The sequence below is a fragment of the Passer domesticus genome, chromosome Z (genome assembly GCF_036417665.1).
Source record: "Passer domesticus isolate bPasDom1 chromosome Z, bPasDom1.hap1, whole genome shotgun sequence".
Taxonomy (NCBI): Eukaryota; Metazoa; Chordata; class Aves; order Passeriformes; family Passeridae; genus Passer; species Passer domesticus.
This window is the reverse complement of record NC_087512.1, coordinates 20904101-20918296: the sequence shown is the minus strand read 5'-3', so window position 1 is coordinate 20918296 and position 14196 is coordinate 20904101.

The following is a 14196-nucleotide window of genomic DNA, read 5'->3' as shown; positions in this document are numbered from 1 at the left end:
ATAATTTGTGGGCCGGTTTGTGAATTGAAATTTGCCCAGTGAATGAATCCAGCGCAAATTGGAGAGCCTCATTCTCTAGAAGTAAATGTTCCAACATGGCCTTGGTTAGTTGGCCCGAATTCAAATTAATTGGAACATGAATACATGTGAAATCAACTCCAGCCAGCTCCCGGATCCGGAGGCGAGCCTTCCGGATCAACTCAGCTACCAACTCTTGTGGCCGTGTCATCCTCTTGGACCTATGATGGCTGAGAAAAACCTACTCTATGATTAAGAGAGGGTCCCTCGAACCCTGGTCCTTGGGTGTTTTGGTGGATGACTCCCACTGAAAAATCAACCCATGCGGGTGTGGCAGCTTTCCCAGAATGATGTAGCTGAAAGGCAAGTCCGGGTTGTATCGGTGTGCCTGCCTCTGTGACAAGATGTTCTGCACCTTTTTCAAGGCTGTGACGGCCTCTTGGGTAAGGGTCCTGGGAGAACTAAGCTCCTCTCCCCCTTTCAAAAGGTTGAAAAGGGGGGCTAGGTCTTCCGTGGGAATACCCAGCCAAGGTCTTACCCAATTCAAGGACCCACACAGCTGGTGGACATCGGCCAAGGTTTCAATTTTTGTGTTAAAAGCCAATTTCTGCGGAACAATGGTCCGCTTGGTGATTTCCAGGCCAAGATACTTCCAGGGCGGCATCCTTTGAATTTTTTCCTCCTGGAGCTCGAACCCTGCAGAAGTCAATACATTGATTGTCATGAACAGCGCGTGGGTAAGTGTGTGGTCATCGGGTGCACACACCAGGATATCATCCATGTAGTGTAGAATGATGACATCTTTTGCTGCCTTTCGAACAGGGGACAGCAAGGAGGAAACATACCATTGGCAGATCACCGGGCTGTTCTTCAAACCTTGGGGAAGGACTCGCCAATGGTACCTCTTCCTTGGGGCTTCTCAGTTGATGGTGGGAACCGAGAAGGCAAAGCGTGGGGCGTCGTCAGGGTGTAGCGGAATTTGGAAGAAGCAGTCTTTTATATCTAGAACAGCCAATTTCCAATTTTGGGGGAGCATGGTTGGGGACGGCATCCCTGGTTGGAGAGCGCCCATATCCTCAATAACATTATTAATTTGGCGAAGGTCGTGCAGGAGCCGCCATTTGTCTTTGTTCGGTTTTTTAATAACAAAGACGGGGGAATTCCACGGAGAATTGGACTCTACGATGTTACCTTTGTCCAGTTGCTCCTGTACGAGCTCCGTGAGCGCCTTTAACTTTTGGTTATTGAGCGGCCACTGTTCTACCCATATAGGAGAATTTGATTTCCATGTCAATTTTTGGGTACGGCGCTCTTCAGTGGCCGCTACTGAAAAACCTGAGGAGCCTTAGGTAAGTCAATTGTGGCTCCCCATTGGGCCAAAACATCTCTCCCCCACAGGGGTTCCGTATAATCCATCACAAATGGGCGAACAGAAGCCAATTGCCCATCTGGCCCCGTAATTTGCACCACGCTCTTAGATTGTTTAGCTAATTGAATGCCGCCTACACCTTGAACGCGTCCAGCCACGCGCGTTGCAACTCCCAATGTGGCGGCCATTCCTTACTAGGAATGATCGTCACATCCGCCCCTGTGTCGAGCATGCCACTGATTCTGGTCAACTGGCCATCCCTGATTACATTGCATGTCAGTCGGGGTTTCCCCCTTCCGACTGCATGAGTCCAGTTAACATGTAGCAATGGTGTTGTGGATGGTGTTGAAAATGTATACGGAGGTGTAATTTCTGATGTTTCGAATGACTCAACCGGGATGGCCTGAGCTATAATTTGACCCTTTTTGAGTGAGACAGGTGGGTTAATGCAGTAAAAACCTACCGCAAATGAATCAATGGCATGCAACAGCAAACCCGGAATGATGGTGATTTCCGGGGGTGTGTACTTGGTGTCCCCAACAACAACACACCTACTCTTGATCCGGTTCCAGGTACCTGGTGCCTGTGGCGCAACCATCGCAAGGTGGCACTGGGAGTCCATGATGTCGACTGACTCAACCAACTGCAACCTGTAGGGCGAAACCAAAGAGGAGGTGGTTAGAGACGGGAAGATCGGTGTTTTACGAGAAGTCATGTCCGGTAGTTTATGAGTCCTGGTAGGGTGGGTGGATTGGGATCCCCTCCCCAAATCCCCTTTTTTTGATGTGAAAACACCCGCCCCATTTTTGTCTTCACGCAGGGAGGGGCTGCGCTCTGGTCCTAGTTTTTTGAATTTTTGTTGAGTCCCTCCTGGGATGCCGCCTGCTTCCTCCAGAACTCATAGAACTGAGTTCGGAGTGGGCAATCCGGCATCCAATGTTCGGTGCTGCCGCAGAGATGACATTGTCCACGCGGTGGGGGCCTTGGTAGGGTGGGAGTCTGGTGTGGCTGTGCTGACATCGCTTCAAAGAAGTCGATGGGTTCGGCAAAGGACACTCGGCGGGATGATGGTTTGGCTTCAGTGTCTTGCCGAGCGATGGCTGGGACCTTCCTCTGACAGACTTCTATCATGGCCTCGATGGTGGGAGGCGGGTCGAAGGGCAGGCTGAGGATGGCTGCCTTGCAGATGTTGTTTGCATTGGTGGCAGCCATCTCAAGCAGGACGCTCGGTCGAGCGCTCTCACTGTGGACTTGCTGTTCTATAGCCCTGCGGAGACGCTCGACAAAGATTATAAAAGGTTCCTCACTGCCCTGGACAATTTTAGAAAATGTAATTGAAGGTGTTACCGTTTTCAAGGAAAGGAAGGCCCGCTCTGCCACCCTGGCACTTTCCCGGAGCGCAGCACGGGGGATGTCCCTTGCTTGGACCGCCCCGTCGGCCCAATTCTCGGTACCGATGAGATGTTCGGTACACACCGCTTCACCACCACGGATTGTGCTTGTATTGGCATCCGCCCACAAATCTGGGAGGATGTCCCTGATTCCCTTTTTCCATGCCTCCTCCTACGCCCCAAATTCAGTGGGGTTGAGGAGGCATGAAAAAAGCGTCCGCAAATCGGCGGGTACAACATCTGTTTCTAATAAAGAGGCCCGAAGGAGCCCCCGGAAGTACTCACTCTCCCGGGAAAACTCCTTCTGAGCCTTGCACAGCTCCTTGATGGTGGAGTGGGGGAATGGGGTCCACTGCGCTTTGGCCTGTCCCTGTCCCTCCTGTTGGTATGTGACCGGGGCCGCAGTGATGGTATGCGCAGGCCCTGTGTTCTGGTCCTCAGACCCCGCCCCCCCGGAAGCCAGGTCGTGGGAACCAGAAGGTGGGGCGTGGGAACCGGAACAAGGGAGGGAGGGACAATGCGTGGGAAAGTGGGCAACACCTTGGGGGTGGGCGGAGCCCTGAGGTGGAACAGGCTCCGCCTGGGTGATGTAACCTGGGGGCGGGACGGAGGAAATGGGAGGGGAGTAGGGTAGGGAAAGGGGTGGAGCAACGGCAAAAGGGCTGACATAAGGTGGGGCAGGGTTTTGGGGAAAATGGGAGGAGACAAAAGGATTGGCGGGAAGGAGAAAGGGGTTTTGGGAAAGAGACGACGCCGCGGCGGGAAAAGCCATGTGGTTGTCGCCATTTTGTGCTCCATGGGAGCCATTTTGGGGTAACACACAAGAGCCTTCACACTCCTGGACTGTAAAACGAACTTTGGGCTTTGTAACTGGGGACTTCGGGGTAGGAGAAATGGGGTTAGGGAGAGAATCCTCCGAAGTCTGGCCAGGACTCCGGAGGCGGGGGTCTGAGGGACCTTGAGGAGAACCCGGGGGATGGCATGGACCCGGCGCGGTGCCAACGCGAGCTGTTCCCCTCAGGATTCCCTTGCTTTGGGGCAAAGACGGGGTGGAAAGAGGGTCTGGGACACGGGGACAGGGTGAACGCGAACTTGGGGTTGGTTGTTCCCTCAGTTTCGAATTTTCTCTTAGTGCAGTAATAATTTGAAAACTCCAAAATACTAATTTTTTGTTTTTTGATTCCCCCGCAAACTCCAATTGTGATAATTTGGCACCGACCGAATTCCAAAACTCTATTTTATTAACAACCTCGGGGGTAATCTGCGGAAACTGAGTGAACAACCATATGACTAACTGCTTCAACTCCCGCTTAACAAGTTTGATTCCCCTCCCCCCAAGGATACCCGCAACCTGGTGATAAACTCTTTTCTGCTGAGCCGAGAGTTTGGCACCCATCTCGACTCAGCTACAACTGACCCCTTGGAGTGGAAAATAAAGTAACGAGAACAAAAAGCGTCCCAGGTACCAGCCCTAACCCCACCCCGGGGCGAAACCACTGAACCCGACCGGGCGAAACCGGGGAGTTAGGCGAGGGGGACCACCCGAAGATGGTGCGCTGGGGATACTCACCCTCTTACTGGTACCGACGGGAAAAACTCCAAAGGGCAGACCTCATCTGGGACCGACTCCGGGGTGCAGGAGCTGCCGATCCCGTCCCGGTCCGGAGCGCCACCTCTAAAACGAGGTCTGCTCACGGTCCCGGGTAGGCTGACGTCCACGGAGCAGATGGTGATCTAGCAGGCCAGGGCGAAACCTGCCTGCCGACCACTTTCCTCCTGACGTGGGGTCCGGCGGTGTCCTCAGGCCCCACGTTGGGCGCCAAGCCTGTCACGCTGCTGTCCTTGAACTCCTCTCTCTCTCTACTCCCCCGAGCTGGGGAGGAGATCGCACCGGCTGAGCAGTGGCACAGCAGCTGACAGCGGTGGGGCGCTTCCCAGATGCGCCAAGGGCGTCCGGGAACCGCCTCGGCAGGAGGTAGCGGCGACAAGCAGGTAGACGAAGCAAATAAGAAGAAAAGAGGGACTCTTCTCGGGGGCACAGTCCAGAGCCTTTACTGTCTCCAGGGAATCCTCCGGGAAGAGACCAGGAGGAAGGTGGGAACATTGTATATAAAGGGGGTGGAACACTTGGGGGAGGTGAATACAGAGGCCAATGGGAGCAACTCAGGGAGGGAACAAACTTATGATAGATACAACGTTGGGCGAATGGGGGTGGTAAGGAGGAGGGACCCTTGTTCCTGATCCAATCACCCACTGGCAAGGGAAGAACTTTCTGGAAAGAGAGGAGAGGCCAGTGAGTGATGGACAGGAACTCGGGGAGGGGTTGACAGGGGGTTACCGGGGTAACAAGGGAGGAGACAAAAGACTGTCAGGTCTCTAATGCTGGGGAGGGGCAGACCAGGGAAGAAGGGGAATTCCAGGCTGAACCATTTTAAACAAAGGGGGGAATGGATCAAACCAATTACAAATAAAAGTGCACCACAACACCTTGATCCTCTTTGTGGTAGTAAATGGGTTTTGCCTCACCACACAAAGAACTGTCCCTTACCTCCTTTTAACAAGCATGCTCCTGACCCCGAAAGCAGAGGTTGCTCTCTGGGACTTGTTGAAGTGCACCGCTTCAGCTGTGCTCATGTCTGGTATTGCCTCAGCCCAGGTGCAGAGACTTGCCCTTGCCCTTGGCCTTGGAACTTCAGGAGTTTCTCATAGGCCCACTTCTCAAGGCTGTCCTGATGCCTTTGGATGGCATCCCATCTTTCTGTACTGTCATCTGTGCTGCTCAGCTTCCTGTCACTGCAAATGTACTGAGGGTGCACACGGTCCCAGTGCCTCTGACACTGATGAAGATACTGAAGAGCCTGAGTCTCAAGACAGCCCTGAGGGACACCACTCATCACTGGGCTCCATCTGGACATGCAGCCATTGACAGCAGCTCTCTGGCTGCATCCAGCCAGCCAATTCCTTATCCAATGAACAATCCATCCTTCAAATCTACATCTCTTCAATTTTGACATAAGGATGTCTTGTGGGATGATGTCGAAGGCCTTACAGAAGTCCAGGTATAGGACATCACTTGGTATTGGCTGGTTTATCTTGTACACTCCTAGCTGCTGCAGTGTCTGCTGTGGCCCTGATGGATTTAAATGGAACTGAGTCAACATTTCTTGTTGACAGACTTTTTTATAGCATCAAAGCTGGTCGCCTGAGTAGTCTGTCTCTAACGTGCCATCAAAACAACTGCATGAGGTATGTGGATGCTGTTGTTGCTGTGAGCCACAACTCAGCTGGCAAGGCCTGGACTGAGAGAGGAGTGGGCTGTGCTGGGCAGTCCTCACCACAGCTGTGCTTCTGAAGATGAGCTTCAGGTGAAAGAGTGGTTTCCATGTTTTGTTGTTGTTGTTGTTTTCTTCTTTTTTGTATTTTTTTTTTTTTTCTGTTGAGAACTAGGTCCTAGCACTAGGCATACTATTACAAGGTCAAGCTATTACAGTGCAAATTAACTATTTTATACAGAATCTTATTGGGAAAATATACTTTTTCTCCCTCATATCACTCCAAAGAATTTGAATTCAGGAAATTTAGGTTTTCCCAAAACTTGTTGTGTCAGTTCTCTTTTAAGTGGGGGGTGCCATTATACATAGAGAAGTAAATGATCAGAAGATTACTGTCTACTGTTTTGAAATACTTACTTTAAAGGAAAGAAAGTTTATCACTTGAATATGGACATATGAGCAAGCAGCTCCTATTCACAAACCATGTATGGTGCTTGATTTTTTCAACAGTTACAGAAGGTAAATTTACTAGGTCTTGATTTTCACTGGGTTTCTTCCACTGAAGACAATGGAAAAACCCTTTCATTAATTTTATGGAAACATTATTTGGCCCGTAGTGACTCTACTTCGGTCTTTTCCCCACATTTTCCTTTCGAAAAATGATACATCCTGAAAAATAGCACCTTGACTAAGGCTGGAGAAAGATTTAAAAATTAATAGAGAGAACTATTGCTGACATGTGACTGTACACAGCTCTGACTTCGACTCGAAAAGGAATCTGATGGTAAAACCCCCTTTTGTCCATAACGTGTAGATATGTCCAAGTAGTGAACTGTGGCTGATACTGCACTTTCCCTTGGGGTTGGCTGCCAAGCTGCAGCACTAACCAAATCCCTGCCTGGTCTCCACAGGGTTTTACCTAGCACTTTCTGTGTAATACTGTCCTGTTTCTGGAAGAATTTAATGACCTATGCTGCTGTCAGCCACTCTAAGGTCTTAGAGAGCAGAGCTGCCTGTCTCAAACACATTTAAAGCCTCAGAAGGACTTTGCTGTCAGATAAGCACAGAAGCGAATGAAAGGCCATGTTTTTAAGGAATAGAGTCCTAAGCTCTCTATCTCCTCTCTACTCTCTTTTTTGTATTCCTGCCTTTCCTCTCCACCCATCCTGCACTCCATAACCTTTCATCTGTCTCCAAATGTGCCATCCACCATTTAATTTAAAAGTTAGTAGCTTTGCATTTGTGTGCTGGGTCATAGCTGAAGTCTGACTCAGGTCCTCCCAGAAAGCTGACCATGGAGTGTTAGAGCATTTCTTCTCTCTCTCCCAGCAGTCCACACCCCCACAAACATACCCCACCAAAACTCAGGATTTAGGCTCCCATGTTCATTGAACTTTCATCTGCTTCCGCTGCATGAAATTGTCAATTTCACTACATGCTTTCAGCCTCCAGCATTGGGTTGTAAGCTTTCTTTTGTCATGTCACTACTGTCAATGCATCAGTTGAAAATATGAATATACGAAATATGTTCAATCCAGCTAGCCTAATCCTGTGCTGCAGTGACTAAGGAAAAGCCTCCTTCCAACAGATTGGCTACCTGGGGCTGTAGCAGAAATTATGTCTCTTTCCTCTACTTATTTTCTTCCTATTCTCATTCACTGTTCAGACTGAAAAGTTCTCTCTGCCTGTCCTTATACTTCCAACTTTTCTCTGCTAATGTGTAGTGACTGCTGGCTCCATTGAGCATCAGCCATCCATGCAGGCTGTCAGGTGAGGGCACTTCCTTCCTCTGCAGCACCACTGCCCAGGCAATCCACTGCTGACTGCTATGTGGCTTGGACAGAGCAGCTCTGCAGTAAAAGATTTCACTGGAGAGTTTGTGGCATACCCATGGCTATGGGGAAGCAAGTGCTTGGATGGCAGTGCCAGGGTTTAGGATAATGGGTGAAATCACCCCACCTCTGCAGCCCCAAGGCATGTAGCACCTGTCCTGCATCACAAGCATGTGGGGCACTAAGCAGAAATGCAGCAGAAATTGTGCACTACATCCTACAATAAAACACAGCCAACAATAAAACTACACATGGATGGGAGAGGCTCTCACTGGAGGGCAAAAGACAGGAGGTGTGTAACTATTATGCTACACTTTGGACATTAAAATAAAAGCAGGTTCTGACAATGACAGTTACTTCATGTCTTGACAGGTAAAATAAATGATATTGATAATACACAGAAAGAAAGAAACGGGCCCACAAGAAGGAGATTAGAATACTCAAAAGTCTGTCTTTCATACATTTCATCAGTATAGACAAATACTTAAAACAATAGTTTTCATCCCATGTCACAGAGAGGGAAAATTATTTTGAGAGATTAAGTCAATACTGTTATTGAGGGCCATTGTATTATGTGCCATGCTTCTTCTAAGTGACACATTAAAATTTCTGGGATAAATACAGGAAAAACTTCAAAATTTATAATAAAGCTTTAAAATCCATTTAAAGATTAAGTTAATGGATACCATTTTCCTTTCAGTTGTGAAGGTTTGCATCAATGGCGTTGCATAGATAGGCAGTGAAATCATTTGAGCAGGGCGAGGGGGTAGTTATCTTACAATGACATGCAAGCAAAATTAGTTAAATCGCAAAATCATAGGAAAATAAGCTCTATTGTAAGTGAGTTGGGTCTGTTCCAAATTAAAGCTAATGGGAGTTTTTTTCATCCATCCAGCAGGTGTCTCACCTAAATGATTGCTGTCCTTTGTCACATCCAAAAGGCTCATGACTTATATCCATTTTGATTCTTAATCTCATATATATGCTTTAATTGCTGGCTTTATAATGAATAAATAATTGCTAATATGAAACTATTTCATACAACATTCAAAAGTTTTCCAACTTGTACAAGCTTTATACAGATCATTTTACACACTGCACAGAGAAGATAAAAGCTCAATGACTGTAATACCGCAAGGGAATCTGTGGCCATAGAAAGTTCCTAATTTTTTTCTTAGATTTGGTAATCCAAAACAAATAAATTATGAGGGAACATTATTGCATTGACTGTGAAATGACAAGTATGCATTAGAAATTTCAATTTCTCGCACATAATCTTTGAAATGGCTGTCTAAAAGTTATTTACATGGCCAAAGAAATACAGTCCCAAATTTATCCAGTCTGCTATCTGTAATTTAGCAGTATAATCACAGGAATTTCTTCCTTTCCATATTGCCTTGAGAGTATAGAAAATAAGCATATTGTCACAGGGTGAATCCAATAATTTGAAAAATAATAGCAAATTAATTGAACTACATTAAAAAAATCCAGTTTCTCAGCAAACAATTTCAGACAAAAAGCTGATTTATCATTTATGTTTGGTTATATTTTTTCCTTTATGTTTAAAATGTGAGAGTTGTTCACTATTTTTGTTCTCTGAGTTTCCCTTATATGCTTAGTAAAAAAAAGTATAGAAAATTTAAATTAACACACCTTAAATAGTATTATTTAGAAATAAATATAGATGTAAGCGTCACTGTAGTATGTAAATATAAATGAGTAATCATATGAGACATGCATATACATACTGTCTGACTCCAGGTGAACCAGAAACAGAGGTTACTATCACGCTGTTAATGCAGTACAGCTCCAAGAAACATGCAAGAAATACAGAAGAAATTAGAGCAATAATGCTTGTGCTCACCTTTTTGCCTGCTTGGATTTCTGTGGTGATAGTAAGTTGTGAGAGCCTAAAGGGACCATTATACAATGGAATTTTCAACAACACAGTTGGCTAAGGGACATGTTTGGAATAACATGTATACAAAATGCTTCTTACTCAAGTGTGTGGAGCCACATCAGGGCAGGAAATGCTGAAGAGATGGGGTACATGGGAACATCTAAAACCTGCAGAAAACTGGGCCAGAGCTCTTTTTTTTCTCTTTCCTCTCATCTTCATGTCTGTAGTGTAGGATGTTGGGGTTGACTCAGCCCAAGATGAAGAAGATGAGCTGGGAATAAGGCCGTGGGAAAATGCCTCAAACTCATAGCGAGTCAAAAAGTCCAGTCCCAGAATTCCCCAGTTGTTATATGCAGATTTGTGCTAGAAAGTTCTCTGTTCCTGCCCCCCACCCCCCCTCGTTGATTTGTTCCCTGTTATCTCATTACCCTTGATTGGTCAATGTACCCCTGCGTTGTTTTTCATATCCTTTCCTATTGGACCTCATCCTCAGATCCTGCCTTGACGCTGTCCTAAACCCTAACCTATATGTACCCCTGCTTTACCCTGGACTCCAGGTTTCATCTAGTGTTTTCTGGTGTGCTCCCATGTAGTTTGTTCATGTTCCAGTTCATTATTAGAGTGTTTAGTTCCCAGTCCACTAGTCTGGACATGTGTCTCCTCAAAATCACCTAATTGGATTACGAACATAGTTGCTACCAGTCCAAAGCTATCCAGACCTGAACCGGATTGCAACATTTGGTGCCTGAACAGGGACTCCTGCCATTCAGGAGACCTGCTGGGAGCCCACCCTGCTTCCAGGAGTGAGTTGTCGGACCTTGCCCTTATTTTGTGCCTGGAATGGGGCAAAGCCTAGGAGAACTTTGCCAGATAAGGAGCAAGGAGGACACCGTCTTATCACCGACCTTCAAGGATAAGGCAAGAGAAGGGTGAACGTCCATCCCATTCATTTTCCCTCAGCTGGCACTCTAAATTAAGTTTTTGGAATGGGTGTGAGGATGTCAACCGTAGAAGAGAGAGATATTTACCAAAGTTTTAAATTAAAATTGGCAAACTGGGGCAAAAAATTTTAGAAGGAACTTAAGTAATTCATTTGCTGTATCCATAAAAATTTTACGGATGTTGCTGAGTCGAAGATAAATTCACTGGACTTCTGGGATTCGGTGGGGAAAAAGATTTATAATTTGGCAGCAAATTGTGACCACTCCACCCAGAAATTAATTCCAAACTTCAAAAAGACATTTGACATTATAAAGATAGACCAAAAGGAAAAACAGGAATGAGAGAAAAGTTATTTGACACGGAGCAACAAAAGTCTAATTCAGATCAGCGCAGGGAAACCAGCAAACCCTTTTCCTTCAAGCTTTTTCCTTCTGTCTACTCTGAGGACAGGGATGGCAGAAGCCTGTGCCCATGGATGGCCTGAGGAATTATGCGGCTCAGCCGGTGACCCTGCCATCCTGTGTCCGTCATCACCTATCCCTCCACCTGGGGTCTGAGATGGTCTGCACACTACCATCTTGGACCTCCCCTGCACTGTCCCACCAGTTCCCTTGTGTTTTCCTTATCCTTCTGATGTTACTAATATGAAGCAGTTCACCTCCAACACGAACATCACTAATTGTAATACCACCAACCACCATTTTAAAAGTGACATCCATTTTGAAGGTTGTTTTAACACCTTTGGTCAATGCTCTGGGACTTCAGGAAACTCTGTCCAAAGCCCCTCCTGCTGTCCTGCCTACTCCATAACATGCCCAGTGCTCCAAGGAGACAACCCCCACTGCCTGTACTGGAAACTTGTTTCGTAGCTACTCTCCTTTTCTGGAGGCCAGAACCACAACCACCTGGGTTCCAGAAGGGCTCGCCCCCAAAATGGCGGTGCCTGCGTCACCTTGGCCTGCCTCGAGGTCTAGCGTGAGGTGACACCACAAGTACAAGAAGGTGTATTGAGTTAAAGGTGATCCCTCCGAAATCCTCGTCCTCTTCCTCCTCATTGGAGGATGATATCGACTGGCCAGAATCTAAAGAAGAGGCCTAGGAAAAAATAGAAAGAAAAGTAATGAAAATTAGGCATTGGGAACTGGCAAACAAATTGTGAGGAATGCCAATCTGGTACAACAGGAGGGGAAATCCATACTGGGAAACTCTGGTATTCAGCAAAATCAAAAAATTAAGTAAAGCAGCTTGAGAATATGAGAGCAGCTCACCATACTTTTCTATCCTGGGTGTGACAACCTTTTCAGCCCATACTTTTACCCCCTACAATGCACGGTACTTAATGACCTCGCTGTTAACACCCACTGAGTATTCACTGTGGGAATTGGGGTGGAATTAACTAAATTATTACATGATTATGCCAATGACCTGGCAAGGGTGCAAATTACTGCAGACCAATTGGTGGGTAAGGGGGCTCACACAGACCCTGACCAGCAAGCCATGGGCCTTCCTAAGCCTGTGCTCAGGGATGCTGGGGACCCAGCTAGGAAGGCAGTGATACAAATCTCAGCAGCAAATAAACCTCATCAGAACTATGCTGGTATTGAGCAAGGGCCTACTGAGCCCTATATGACTTTTCTGAACAGACTCAAAGCTGCCAAAGAAAAAGAAGTAACTGATGATCCAGTGAAGGAAAGATTATTCAAACAATTGGCTGTTATAAACACCAGTTCAGAATGGAAGAAAGTTTTATGGGCACTACCTTCCCAGCTAAAACCTACCATTCCTCAAATGGTTGAGGCCTGTAATAAACTAACCACTTCAGAACATACGGGTAAAATTCAAGCCCAGGTGTTGGTCAATGCATTAAACAATTCTCAACAAAACCCTCAAGGCCAACAAAATCGGAAAACTGGATCAAATGGACAGTGTTTTAACTGTGGTCAAAAAGGCCATTGGGCAAAAACTGCAAAAAGGGGCAATGGTCAAGGACAGTGTAACTGCAATAAAGGCAATCAAAATAATAACCGGTCTTATTAAGTCCAAAGGTAGCATTGCTGCCAGCTGGGAAACTGCCAGTGGAGCATGGGACAGTGGCACACAATGACACAAGATAATCTGTCACCTGCCCTGGTGAGCAGCTCTGGAGACCATCAAGTGAGGAGCTGTAGCATCTCATAAGTGAACTCCCAGTTTCAGTGTCAACAGGTACCAGACTGGAGCTGTCAACTGCCAAGCCAATAATGGTCACTGACATTACACACCACACAGTTTCTACAGGGCACCTTGGCCCAGAAGAGTGGCCTTAATACTTTCTAATTGCAGATGTGGACAGATCAGCTGCAGAAGGATTTTATGTGCTACCTACAGTCTTACATCCAGTCAGGAAATTACCATTTTGACCATATGTCCTAACCCCCCTTGTTTCCTAAAGGTTTAGTTTTTTGCTCAGGCTTTTCTCCTTCCTGACACTGATAAAGACATCAATAATGAGACCTCTGGAGGGCCATGCATCGTGTGGACCCAACACATCACTTAAGGTAAATCTCGGCTGACCTGTACCCTGACCTGTTTGGATAAGAACATCACCCTCTCAGGTCTCATCGACACAGGGACAAACATAACTGTAATATCAGAAATTTACTGGCCTCCAGAATGGACTCTTGTCCCTTCCTTAGATTCATTAATCGGAATTGGAGGACACAGTGTCACCATGTGTAGCCCCCATCATGTCACTTTTAAGGGGCCAGAAGATCAAGATAAAGCCATTTATAGTCAAAAAAGAAAAAAATAATTGGGGAACTGAGATTTTGTCTCAATGGAATCTCAGTCTGGAAACAAATTTTCAATGAAGGCCACTGACAAGTGCAACACCCTAAAACTTAACTGGTTATTGAAGAAGCCCATCTGGGTTGACCAGTGGACCCTAAAAAAATTAGCTCTGCTAGAGACTTTAATTCAAGAACAATTGGACAAAGGACACATTACCCCCAGAAATAGCCCCTGGAATACTCTTAATATTTGTTATCAAAAGCACCATAGTGAAAAATGGAGGCTATTACAAGATTTAAGAAAAGTTAATTAAGTAATTGAAGAAATGGGACCGTTACAGCTGGGGTTACCATCACCTAACATGATTCCAGTGGACTGGTGACTGATGATTATTGATATCAAAGACTGTTTTTTACCACCCCACTCCACCCAGAGGATGCACCATGGTTTCCTGTTTCAGTACCTTCAATTAACAGACAATTTAAAATGGAATGATTGAATCTTGAAAAATGTTGAAAAGATTCCATTGGACTGTGCTCTCACAAGGTATGAGGAATTCCCTGACTATATGCCTGGTATGTGGCTAGAATCCTATCATCTATTTGTGAGAAGTTCCCTCAATCCACTGTACTTCACTACATGGATAATATTCTCATAGCCACCAAAGACAATACAGCCTTACAGATTGTTGTTGCTGAAGTAA